At 43.5% G+C, this 12,381-nt stretch overlaps 1 pseudogene; it reads left to right on the top strand.

Annotated features, from left to right (window-relative positions):
• Positions 1-368: 368 nt before the first annotated feature.
• LOC135537831 (protein mono-ADP-ribosyltransferase PARP15-like) lies at positions 369-7,130 on the top strand (annotated as a pseudogene).
• The last annotated feature ends 5,251 nt before the right edge of the window (positions 7,131-12,381 follow it).

Below are 12,381 nucleotides of genomic sequence, written 5' to 3'. Positions count from 1 at the left end.
GACGTCTATAGTGATGGGATAAGGATATTCATCCATCGTTTCTCCCCTCCTGCGAATACTGTTTGGGTATGAAACGCGTAGTCCTACTTATTCACGGTATCCAATGTTTCACTTTCGTTTCAGGCTCGGTTGACGAGGAAATCGTGTGTACAGTGGACCTACTGATCATATAACCATGCCTTATATGAGTAGGCCGTGGGGTATATAAACGTATTAGCCTATACTTTCTCAAGTAATGTGTTTAACTTAAGAACATGTTGTTTAAAACAAAATGGCGAATGGAAACGATTTATATTCATTATATTTTCACTTGCTTAACCATTAACAAAAATAATGATTGTTAGTTAATGCTCTTGGGGAGAGTGAACATGATCACAGACAGACATAGGCAAGATGTCCCAATGGACAGGACCTTACAGGAGGAAGGTACACATGTTCAACAGCAGATGACACTATGCCTCAGATAATGCCTTTGCTAGAATTTTCTGAGAGCTGGAGCAATGAGGGAATCCTCTTTCTGTCTCTCTGTATGTAAATCATTCTCTTTCCATGGGCCCTTACACAGAAAGACAGATTGACAGTTGCTGGATCCAGGTTCAAGTCCTGATCAGGGGTACCCCCCCCAAATTTGCTACACTAGTTAACTGCTGCGCTGCACTCATTTTCCTGGCAGTAAACAGTCTGTAGTCTATTGAGTCACAGGTGTAGGACTACCTGATGAGGCACAGAGGGAAATATGGCACAGGGGAGGGAGGGACAGCATGGGCTAAGGATGAGGTGGGACATTTGCTACTCATGACCCTGACAGATACTGTATGCAGACAGACTGCATTCTCCTTGCTGGAAACATTCTGTAGTCTTGAGTCACAGGTGTAGGACTGCCCGATGACACACAGTGGAGGGAGTGACAGCATGGGCTAAGGCTGGGGTGGGGCTGTTAGCTGTCTCCAAATTGAAGCATCATTAAAGCTTCTAATATTTTTAATATCCTCAAAAGAGAGGAAATATGATGGAAAAAATATGATGGAAAAAAAGTTGAATAGCTCAACTGGGAAAGATCTTAATACACTGTACCTCAGTTGACAAACACAAAATCTATTTTGTAGACATTTCCTCTACTTCTCTACCCGTCTGTTGTCTTTATCCATCTCTCTATTTGTCTCCATCTTGTCTTTTCCGATCTGTTGACCTGACTGTCATTTGAGGTAAAATGTTTTAGAGTAAAACAGAGTCTGTACAGATCAGATAAATCCTGTAGATTGAAGCTTTATTTATCACGTGAATGAAATGCACAGCAAACCTTTATTACTCCCATAGTTTATAATATGTTAAAAACACCAACACTGCATCAGAGAAAATACAACATGTACACACACTCCTACAGAGAAGTGTGGGAAAGAAATGTCTAAATCCAGAAAGGCTGATACTGTGTACTCCTCCGGAAGCCAGACAATAAGGACAGAGGGAGAGTCAACAAGCGGAGCCTGAAGAAAGTATATTGTGATATTGCGGCAGAGTTTCGATTTTTTGCTAGGTGTTTCAGAGATAAATTATTTTTCCACTCATTCCTGCCTGTCCTGTTGTAGTTTTACTGTTTAATACTGTTTCTTTACTCCTCCTGACTCCATGGATTGTTTTTGATCTCCTCTTTTTATAGTTTTGTTTCTGTTGGGCGGGTGGGGGCACCAATTCCCTGCATTACAGCTCTCTTCACATTCCGCATGCTATCATTCACACTTATGCTGCAGTACAGACTGATGTGTAGGGGGAGATACAAATGGGGGGAAAAGGGGTGAGATAGAGACCTAGATACAGAAAGGCGCAAGGTGTCATGAGTATATCGTCCTCTCTCTGTGTTTCTTGACACACTCAAACTGATGCACCTGGCACATACTACCATACCCTGTTCAAAGGCATTTACATGTTTAGTTTAGCCCACTACCCTCTGAATTGCACACATACACACACTCCATGTCTCAATTGTCACAAGGCTTAAAATCCTTCTTTTAACCGTTCTCCTACCCTTCATCTACACTGATTGAAGTGGATTTAACAAGTGACATCAATAAGGATCATAGCTTTCACCTGGATTCATCTGGTCAGTCCATGTCATGGAAAGAGCAGGTGTCCTTAATGTTTTGTATGCTCAGTGTATATGTAAACAGACCCTAAATGTAAACATTTTTGTTTTCTTGGAAAGCTGAGAGAGAGAGAATATAGTCGGCGATATGTGTCAGAAAGTGATCGATTACTTATTACATTTACATTTACATTTAAGTCATTTAGCAGACGCTCTTATCCAGAGCGACTTACAAATTGGTGAATTCACCTTCTGACATCCAGTGGAACAGCCACTTTACAATAGTGCATCTAAATCATTAAGGGGAGGGGGGTGAGAAGGATTACTTATCCTATCCTAGGTATTCCTTGAAGAGGTGGGTTTCAGGTGTCTCCGGAAGGTGGTGATTGACTCCGCTGTCCTGGCGTCGTGAGGGAGTTTGTTCCACCATTGGGGGGCCAGAGCAGCGAACAGTTTTGACTGGGCTGAGCGGGAACTGTACTTCCTCAGTGGTAGGGAGGCGAGCAGGCCAGAGGTGGATGAACGCAGTGCCCTTGTTTGGGTGTAGGGCCTGATCAGAGCCTGGAGGTACTGCGGTGCCGTTCCCCTCACAGCTCCGTAGGCAAGCACCATGGTCTTGTAGCGGATGCGAGCTTCAACTGGAAGCCAGTGGAGAGAGCGGAGGAGCGGGGTGACGTGAGAGAACTTGGGAAGGTTGAACACCAGACGGGCTGCGGCGTTCTGGATGAGTTGTAGGGGTTTGATGGCACAGGCAGGGAGCCCAGCCAACAGCGAGTTGCAGTAATCCAGACGGGAGATGACAAGTGCCTGGATTAGGACCTGCGCCCGCTTCCTGTGTGAGGCAGGGTCGTACTCTGCGGATGTTGTAGAGCATGAACCTACAGGAACGGGCCACCGCCTTGATGTTAGTTGAGAACGACAGGGTGTTGTCCAGGATCACGCCAAGGTTCTTAGCGCTCTGGGAGGAGGAAACAATGGAGTTGTACAACCGTGGATGCATGATCATGAACGGGTGGGGTCCTTCCCCGGGAGTGAAGATAGCAGCTCCGTCTTGCCGAGGTTCAGCTTGAGGTGGTGATCCGTCATCCACACTGATATGTCTGCCAGACATGCAGGAGATGCTGATTCCGCCACCTGGTCACTAGAAGGGGGGAAAGGAGAAGATTAATTGTGTGTCGTCTGCATAGCAATGATAGAGAGACCATGTGAGGTTATGACAGAGCCAAGTGACTTGGTGTATAGCGGAGAATAGGAGAGGGCCCAGAACAGAGCCCTGGGGGACACCAGTGGTGAGAGCGTGGCTAGGAGACAGATTCTCGCCCACGCCACCTGGTAGGAGCGCGACTCCATGTCAGGTAGGACGCAATCCAAGCGTGGCCGCGCCGGAGATGCCCAACTCTGGAGAGGGGTGGAGAGGAGGATCTGGATGGTTCACAGCATCAGGAAGGCAGCCGATAGGTCTAGAAGGATGAGAGCAGAGGAGAGAGTTAGCTTTAGCAGTGCGGAGCGCCTCCGTGATGCAGAGAAGAGCAGTCTCAGTTGAATGACTAGTCTTGAAACCTGACTGATTTGGATCAAGAAGGTCATTCTGAGAGATAGCGAGAGCTGGCCAAGGACGGCACGTTCAAGAGTTTTGGAGAGAAAAGAAAGAAGGGATACTGGTCTGTAGTTGTTGACATCGGAGGGAGGTTTTTTCAGAAGGGGTGCAACTCTCGCTCTCTTGAAGACGGAAGGGACGTAGCCAGCGGTCAGGGATGAGTTGATGAGCGAGGTGAGGTAAGGGAGAAGGTCTCCGGAAATGGTCTGGAGAAGAGAGGAGGGGATAGGGTCAAGCGGGCAGGTTGTTGGGCGGCCGGCCGTCACAAGAAGCGAGATTTCATCTGGAGAGAGAGGGGAGAAAGAGGTCAGAGCACAGGGTAGGGCAGTGTGAGCAGAACCAGCGGTGTCGTTTGACTTAGCAACGAGGATCGGATGTCGTCGACCTTCTTTTCAAAATGGTTGACGAAGTCATCTGCAGAGAGGGGAGGGGGGAGGAGGGAGGAGGATTCAGGAGGAGGAGAAGGTGGCAAGAGCTTCCTAGGGTTAGAGGCAGATGCTTGGAATTTAGAGTGGAAGAAAGTGGCTTTAGCAGCAGAGACAGAGGAGGAAAATGTAGAGAGGAGGGAGTGAAAGGATGCCAGGTCCGCAGGGAGGCGAAGTTTTCCTCCATTTCCGCTCGGCTGCCCGGAGCACTGTTCTGTGAGCTCGCAGTGAGTCGTCGAGCCACGGAGCGGGAGGGGAGGACCGAGCCGGCCTGGAGGATAGGGGACATAGAGAGTCAAAGGATGCAGAAAGGGAAGAGAGGAGGGTTGAGGAGGCAGAATCAGGAGATAGGTTGGAGAAGGTATGAGCAGAGGAAGAGATGATAGGATGGAAGAGGAGAGAGTAGCGGGGGAGAGAGAGCGAAGGTTGGGACGGCGATACCATCCGAGTAGGGGCAGTGTGGGAAGTGTTGGATGAAAGCGAGAGGGAAAAGGATACAAGGTAGTGGTCGGAGACTTGGAGGGAGTTGCAATGAGGTTAGTGGAAGAACAGCATCTAGTAAAGATGAGGTCGAGCGTATTGCCTGCCTTGTGAGTAGGGGGAAGGTGAGAGGGTGAGGTCAAAGAGGAGAGGAGTGGAAAGAAGGAGGCAGAGAGGAATGAGTCAAAGGTAGACGTGGGGAGGGTTAAAGTCGCCCAGGACTGTGAGAGGTGAGCCGTCCTCAGGAAAGGAGCTTATCAAGGCATCAAGCTCATTGGATGAACTCTCCGAGGGAACCTGGAGGGCGATAAATGATAAGGATGTTAAGCTTGAAAGGGCTGGTAACTGTGACAGCATGGAATTCAAAGGAGGCGATAGACAGATGGGTAAGGGGAAAGAGAGAATGACCACTTGGGAGAGATGAGGATCCCGGTGCCACCACCCCGCTGACCAGAAGCTCTCGGGGTGTGCGAGAACACGTGGGCGGACGAAGAGAGAGCAGTAGGAGTAGCAGTGTTGTCTGTGGTGATCCATGTTTCCGTCAGTGCCAAGTCGAGGGACTGGAGGAGGCATAGGCTGAGATGAACTCTGCCTTGTTGGCCGCAGATCGGCAGTTCCAGAGGCTACCGGAGACCTGGAACTCCACGTGGGTCGTGCGCGCTGGGACCACCAGATTAGGGTGGCCGCGGCCACGCGGTGGAGCGTTTGTATGGTCTGTGCAGAGAGGAAGAACAAATCAAACCGTTGTACTGTAATGAAGTGAAATGAAAATGTGATACTACCTGTGGAGCGAGGCGGAATGTTGACCGGGTTGTTGAAGTTCAATTCGGAAGACGTTGGCTAGCTGTTGGCTAGCTAGCTAGCTAGTGTGACTCCTACGTTAAGGACGACAAATAGCTGGCTAGCTAACCTCGGTAAATTAAGATAATCACTCTAAGTCTACACACTCTAAGCTACACAATTACCTTGGAAGACAGCAAAGACAACTATGTAGCTAGCTAACACTACACTAATCGAGTCATTGAGTGTAATAGTTTCTACAGTGCTATTGGACGTTAGCTAGCTGCTGTGCTAGTGGACGTTAGCTAGCTGCTGGGCAGAAAGCAGTGTAGACTACGTTAGGACGACAAAATACGATCAGCAAAGACAACTATGTAGCTAGCTAACACTACACTAATCGAGTCGTTGAGTGTAATAGTTTCTACAGTGCTAGTGGACGTTAGCTAGCTGCTGTGCTAGTGGACGTTAGCTAGCTGCTGGGCAGAAAGCAGTGTAGACTACGTTAGGACGACGAAATACGATAATTACGCAATTATCTTTGATACAAAGACGGCTATGTAGCTAGCTAAGAAGAAATTGCTAAGATTAGACAAATCAAACCGTTGTACTATAATGAAATGTAATGAAAAGTTATACTACCTGCGGACCGAAGTGTAGATGCGACCGCTCGCTCCAACCCGGAACCGGACACTTGTGTCTGTGTCTTATGTGTATGCCCTTGACAGGATGTCCTCATGCTATTTAGGGTGTGCTTATGTAACATGATAGTGCATCTGTTTCTTCAAAGTAAAGGAAATATTTGCAATAAAAAGTAATGGCCTGATGATTGATGTGTAGTGACCTTGTTGAACTGAAAGAAAATGTGTTTTGAGAAATCATTCAAATATCATTTTAATTGTGTTTTCTGCTACATTAAAGGCAGCATAGATTTTGGGGAATTTTTTTAAAGAATGGAACTGTAATTTCTCAAACCAGTGAAATGTGTTATCCTTATTCCTTTACTGTTTGTTAAATATTTAGCTAGGTGGGATTGCACTTCAGTAATAGATAAATCACTGTTGATTTCTACATGTTTTTTGTTTGCTATTTGAAGATTGTGAATGAGTCCAAAACGAAGCACTGTGAAAGAGCTACCAGATGAGAAAGAAACTCCTGGAGGAGAAGAACAAGCACATAAACAATCTCCCAGATCAACAACCATGGCTTCAATCGCAGCTACGCTGGAAAACATGGTATGAGAATGGTCTCATGGAAACATGTCTGATGACCAATATTCTTTACTGTTATATTGAGACCTCTTCCTAAGAGAGGAGGATCTTGATGAAGAGAGATAAATCAATCTGATCAACTGGGTATCATTGTTATATATATTTTTTAAACCCTTTAAGTACAATATATTTGTTGTCCAGGTGCTGCAATTGGCAATGGGTCATACTTTGCTGTGGACTCCAGTTATTCAGCAAAAGTGTACTCTAAAGCTGATGCACAGGTGATCAAGCACATGTACCTGGCCAGGGTTCTTGTTGGAGACTACACTCCAGGGACAAGCAGGCTTGATCGTTCCTCCTGACAAACCTTCAGGGCAGGATGCTGACTTGTACGACAGTGTCACAGACAACACCCAATCCAACCATGTTTGTGATCTTCAGTGATTTGCAGGCTTATCCAGAGTTCCTCATCACATTCCAGTAAATCAGATTTGACTGTACCTTCATTAGTATATCATTACTTCACAACAAATTCCAAATGTCTGTGTAAAGGGTTTTAATGGTATGGGTTAGTTGTTATAGCCATGTCTGAGGTTAGACATCCTTAGAGTAACTACTCTTATAGAGATAAATGTTATTGCTTAGGGCCTGGGCCTGGTTGATAAAACATCTAAAGTTAATTGTCTCCTTATCTTTTCCGTAAATTTTACTTAACCCTAAGTCAGTTGCACAACTATTTTAAGGCAAATTTCCCCTTATATTAAGTGAAAAGGTTAAGGGTGCCCATGAGGTCCCTAAGTGCTCCATTCATTATTTGTGGAGGTTAATATCCATGGCTACAAAGCTAATTGACTAACAAGCTAACTTCTCAGTAAGTTAGCTTGACGTGATAGAAAGTAATAGAAACAAGTTGAGAAAAAAATTATGTTTTATTATCTTCTGAATCAATTTTTTTCTGCAGTATTGAATGTAAAAGTTCTATTCTACGATCTCTCAAAATGAATGATCTGATAAATAATCTGTTTGACATGATATTTAGTCAGGGAATCAGGTTGTCTCCAAGGTAACCAGAGACTCTTTCTGCCATACATGCCTTCAAACTTCTATAAAACCCTTATTTAATTATGCCCTTACCTTACGAAATGTTTGGACAGAGGGGCTCTGTCCAAGTTATTCCTTAAGGTAAACCCTTAACCCCTAGATTCTATGTCCGTGCCACAGAAATCTAAAAAGCATATTAAAAAAATACCCATAAAATGCGTATGTTTAAGCTAAAAATACAGTATCTATTTTTTGCACCGCATGTGCCAATGTCACCCATCTGCATCTGCGGGGAAGGGTGAGGAGCTAGAGTGGTGTTTGTCAGACTATGAGACATCCTGACAATCACTCTTCTCACAACATCTGCAGCGTCTGAACGGTTTGGCCTCCAAACTAGTATGACACCTCTACGGACAGATGAGACTCCCATTGACACGTACAGTACCAATCAAAAGTTAGGACACACCTACTCATTCCAGGGGTTTTCTTAATTTGGACTATTTTCTACATTGTAGAATAATAGTGAAGACATCAAAACTATGAAATAACACATATGGAATCATGTAGTAACTAAAAAGTGTTAAACAGATTCTTCAACATAGCCACCCTTTGCCTTGATGACAGCTTTGCACACTAATGGCATTCTTTTGTCCAGCTTCATGAGGTAGTCACCTGGAATGGATTTAAATTAACAGGTATGCCTTGTTAAAAGAAGTTAATTTGTAGAATTTCCTTGTGAACGCATTTGAGCCAATCAGTTGTGTTGTGACAAGGTATGGGGTGGTATACATAACACAGCCCTATTAGGTAAAAGACCAAGTACATATTATGGCAAGAACAGCTCAATTAAGCAAAGACAAACAACAGTCATTTACATTAAGACATGAAGGTCAGCCAATACGGAAAATTTAAGTCACAAAAACCATTAAGCGCTCTGATGAAACTGGCTCTCATGAGGACCGCCACAGGAAAAGAAGACCCAGAGTTACCTCTGCTGCAGAGGATAAGTTCATTAGAGTTACCAGCCTCAGAAATTGCAGCCCAAATAAATGCTTCACAGAGTTAAAGTAACAGATGCATCTCAACATAAACTGTTCAGAGGAGACTGAGTGAATCAGCCCATCATGGTCGAATTGCTGCAAAGAAACCACTACTAAAGGACACCAATAAGAAGAAGAGACTTGCTTGAGCCAAGAAACATGGGCAATGGACATTAGACCGGTGGAAAGCTGTCCTTTTGTGTGATGAGTCCAAATTTTAGATATTTGGTTCCAACCACCGTGTCTTTGTGAGATGCAGAGTAGGTGAATGGATGATCTCTGCATGTGTGGTTCCCACAGTGAAGCATGGAGGACAAGGTGTAATGGTGGGGTGCTTTGCTGGTGAAACTGTTAGTGATTTATTTTGAGTTCATGGCACACTTAACCAGCATGGCTATCACATTCTTCATGATTCACATCCCATCTAGTTTGCGCTTATTGGGACTATCATTTGTTTTTCAATAGGACAATAACCCAAAACACACTTCCAGGCTGTGTAAGGGCTAGTTGACCAAGATGGAGAGTGATGAAGTGTTGCATCAGATGACCTGGCCTCCACATTCCCCGACCTCAACCCAATTGAGATGGTTTGGGATTAGTTTGTCAGAGATGTGGAACTCCTTCAAGACTGTTGGAAAAGCATTCCAGGTGATTACCTCATGAAGCTGTTTGAGAAATGCAATCTAAAATATATTTAAATTTTTTACCACTTTTTTCATAGTTTTGATGTCTTTACTATTATTCTACACTGTAGAAAATAGTACACATTAAGAAAAACTCTTGAATGACTAGGTTCGTCCAAACATTTAACAGGTACTGTACTGTACATGTCAGTTGTTCTGCTCTAGGATGCCCACCGGCCTCACAAGACTCGTCTGAAGGTCCCCGCTGTTGAAAAAATGTATGGAAGTATAAATTGAGACTGTTTATACATTTTGTTTTACTGACCTCTTATATCTTTCAGATATAGGACAGAAACTTCAGCTATAACTTCCTTTAGATTTTTTGGGTGACTACCTGTTGTTCCATGTAGTGAATCTGTAATTCAACGCGTTTGTTTTGGCTAATAGAAGTAATGGCAAATAAAATATTTAATCAAATCATTTGCTATATACAGTTGAAGTAGGAAGTTTACATACACATTAGCCAAATACATTTAAACTCAGTTTTCCTGACATTTAATCCTTGTAAAAAAAATCCTGTCTTAGGTCAGTTAGGTTCGCCACTTTATTTTAAGAATGTGAAACGTCAGAATAATAGTAGAGAGAATTATTTATTTCAGCTTTTATTTATTTCGTCACATTCCCAGTGGGTCAGAAGTTTACATACACTCAATTAGTATTTGGTAGCAATGCATTTAAATTGTTTAACTTGGGTCAAATGTTTCAGGTAGCCTTCCACAAGCTTCCCACAATAAGTTGGGTGAATTTTGGCCCATTCCTCCTGACAATTCAGGTGTATCTGAGTCAGGTTTGTAGGCCTTGCTCGCACACACTTTCCAGTTCTGCCCACAAATCTTCTATGGGATTAAAGTCAGGGCTTTGCGATGGCCACTCCAATACCTTGACTTTGTTGTCCTTAAGCCATTTTGCCACAACTTTGGAAGTATGCTTGGGGTCATTGTCCATTTGGAAGACCCATTTGTGACCAAGCTTTAACTGATAACTTGAGATGTTGCTTCAATATATCCACATCATTTTCCTACCTCATGAAGCCATCTATTTTGTGAAGTGCACCAGTCCCTCCTGCAGCAATGCACCCCCACAACATGATGCTGTCACCCCCGTGCTTCACGGTTGAGCTGGTTGCAAGTCTCCCCCTTTTTCCTCCAAACATAGCGATGGTCATTATGGCCAAACAGTTCTATTTTTGTTTCATCAGACCAGAGGATATTTCTCCAAAAAGTACGATCTTTGTTCCCATGTGCAGTTGCAAACCGTAGACTGGCTTTTTTATGACGGTTTTGGAGCAGTTGCTTCTTCTTTGCTGACCGGCCTTTCAGGTTATGTCGATGCCTCAGGACTACCTGACATGATGACTCCTTGCTGTCCCCAGTCCACCTGGCCGTGCGGCTGCTCCAGTTTCAACTGTTCTGCCTGTGATTATTATTATTTGACCATGCTGGTCATTTATGAACATTTGAACATCTTGGCCATGTTCTGTTATAATCTCCACCCGGCACAGTCAGAAGAGGACTGGCCACCCCACATAGCCTGGTTACTCTCTAGGTTTCTTCCTAGGTTTTGGCCTTTCTAGAGAGTTTTCCTAGCCACCGTGCTTCTACATCTGCATTGCTTGCTGTTTGGGGTTTTAGGCTGGGTTTCTGTACAGCACTTTGAGATATCAGCTGATGTACGAAGGGCTATATAAATACATTTGATTTGATTTAGCCTATCAGAATCTTCTAAAGCCATGACATCATTTTCTGGAATTTTCCAAGCTGTTTTAAGACACATTCAATGTAATCTTCTGATTCACTAGAATTGTGATACAGTGAATTATAAGTTAAATAATGTCTGTAAACAATTGTTGGAAACATTGCTTGTGTCATGCACAAAGTAGATGTGCTAACCGACTTGCCCAAACTATAGTTCGTTAACAAGAAATGTGTGAGTGTTTGAAAAACAAATTTTAACCTTTCTAGGCCAGGGGTTACGCTAGCGGCTACCTCAACAACATTCCGCTGAAAAGGCAGTGCGCGAAATTCAAAAAGATTTGTATTTTTTTACATGTAACTTTCACACATTAACAAGTCCAATACAGCAAATGAAAGATAAACATCTTGTTAATCTACCCATCATGTCCGATTTCACAAATACTTTACAGCGAAAGCACAACATATGATTATGTTAGGTCATAGCCAAGTTGAAAAAATACACAGCCATTTTTCCAGCCAAAGATAGGAGTCACAAAAAGCAGAAATATAGATAAAACTAACCTTTGATGATCTTCATCAGATGTTACACAATGCATGTATGTTTTGTTCGATAATGTGCATATTTATATCCAAAAATCTCAGTTTACTTTGGCGCCTTACGTGCAGTAATGTTTTGATTCCAAAACATCCGATGATTTTGCAGAAATAATCATAAACATTGATAAAAGATACAAGTGTTCTTCACAGAAATAAAGATAGACTTCTCCTTTATGCAACCGCTGTGTCAGATTTAAAAAAACTTTACGGAAAAGCATAATCTGAGAACGGCGCTCAGAACCCTAAACAGCCAGAGGAATATCCGCCATTTTGGAGTCAACAAAGTTAGAAACAACACCAGAAATATTCACTTACCTTTGATGATCTTCAGCAGAAAGCACTCCCAGGAATCCCAGTTTGACAATAAATGACTGATTTGTTCCATAAAGTTCCATAAAGTCCATAATTTAGGTCCAAATAGCCACTTGTTGTTAGCGTGTTCAGCCCAGTAATCCATCTTCATGAGGCGCGAGCATTTCGTCCAGACAAAAACTCAAAAGGTTCCGTTACAGTCCTTTAGAAACATGTCAAACAATGTATGGAATCAATCTTTAGGATATTTTTAACATAAAACATCAATAATGTTCCAACCGGAGAATTCCTTTGTCTTCAGAAAAGCACTGGAACGAGAGGTAACTCTGTCAGGAGCGCGCGTCATGAGACCAAGGCACTCTGCCAGACCACTGAATCAAAGAGGTCTCATGAGCCCCTCCTTTATAGTAGAATCCTCATTCAAGTTTCTAAAGATGGTTGACA

Source organism: Oncorhynchus masou, unplaced genomic scaffold (genome assembly GCF_036934945.1).
Source record: "Oncorhynchus masou masou isolate Uvic2021 unplaced genomic scaffold, UVic_Omas_1.1 unplaced_scaffold_8522, whole genome shotgun sequence".
NCBI lineage: Eukaryota > Metazoa > Chordata > Actinopteri > Salmoniformes > Salmonidae > Oncorhynchus > Oncorhynchus masou.
The sequence above is the reverse complement of the archived record's forward strand: the minus strand, read 5'-3'. Positions and strand labels throughout refer to the sequence as shown.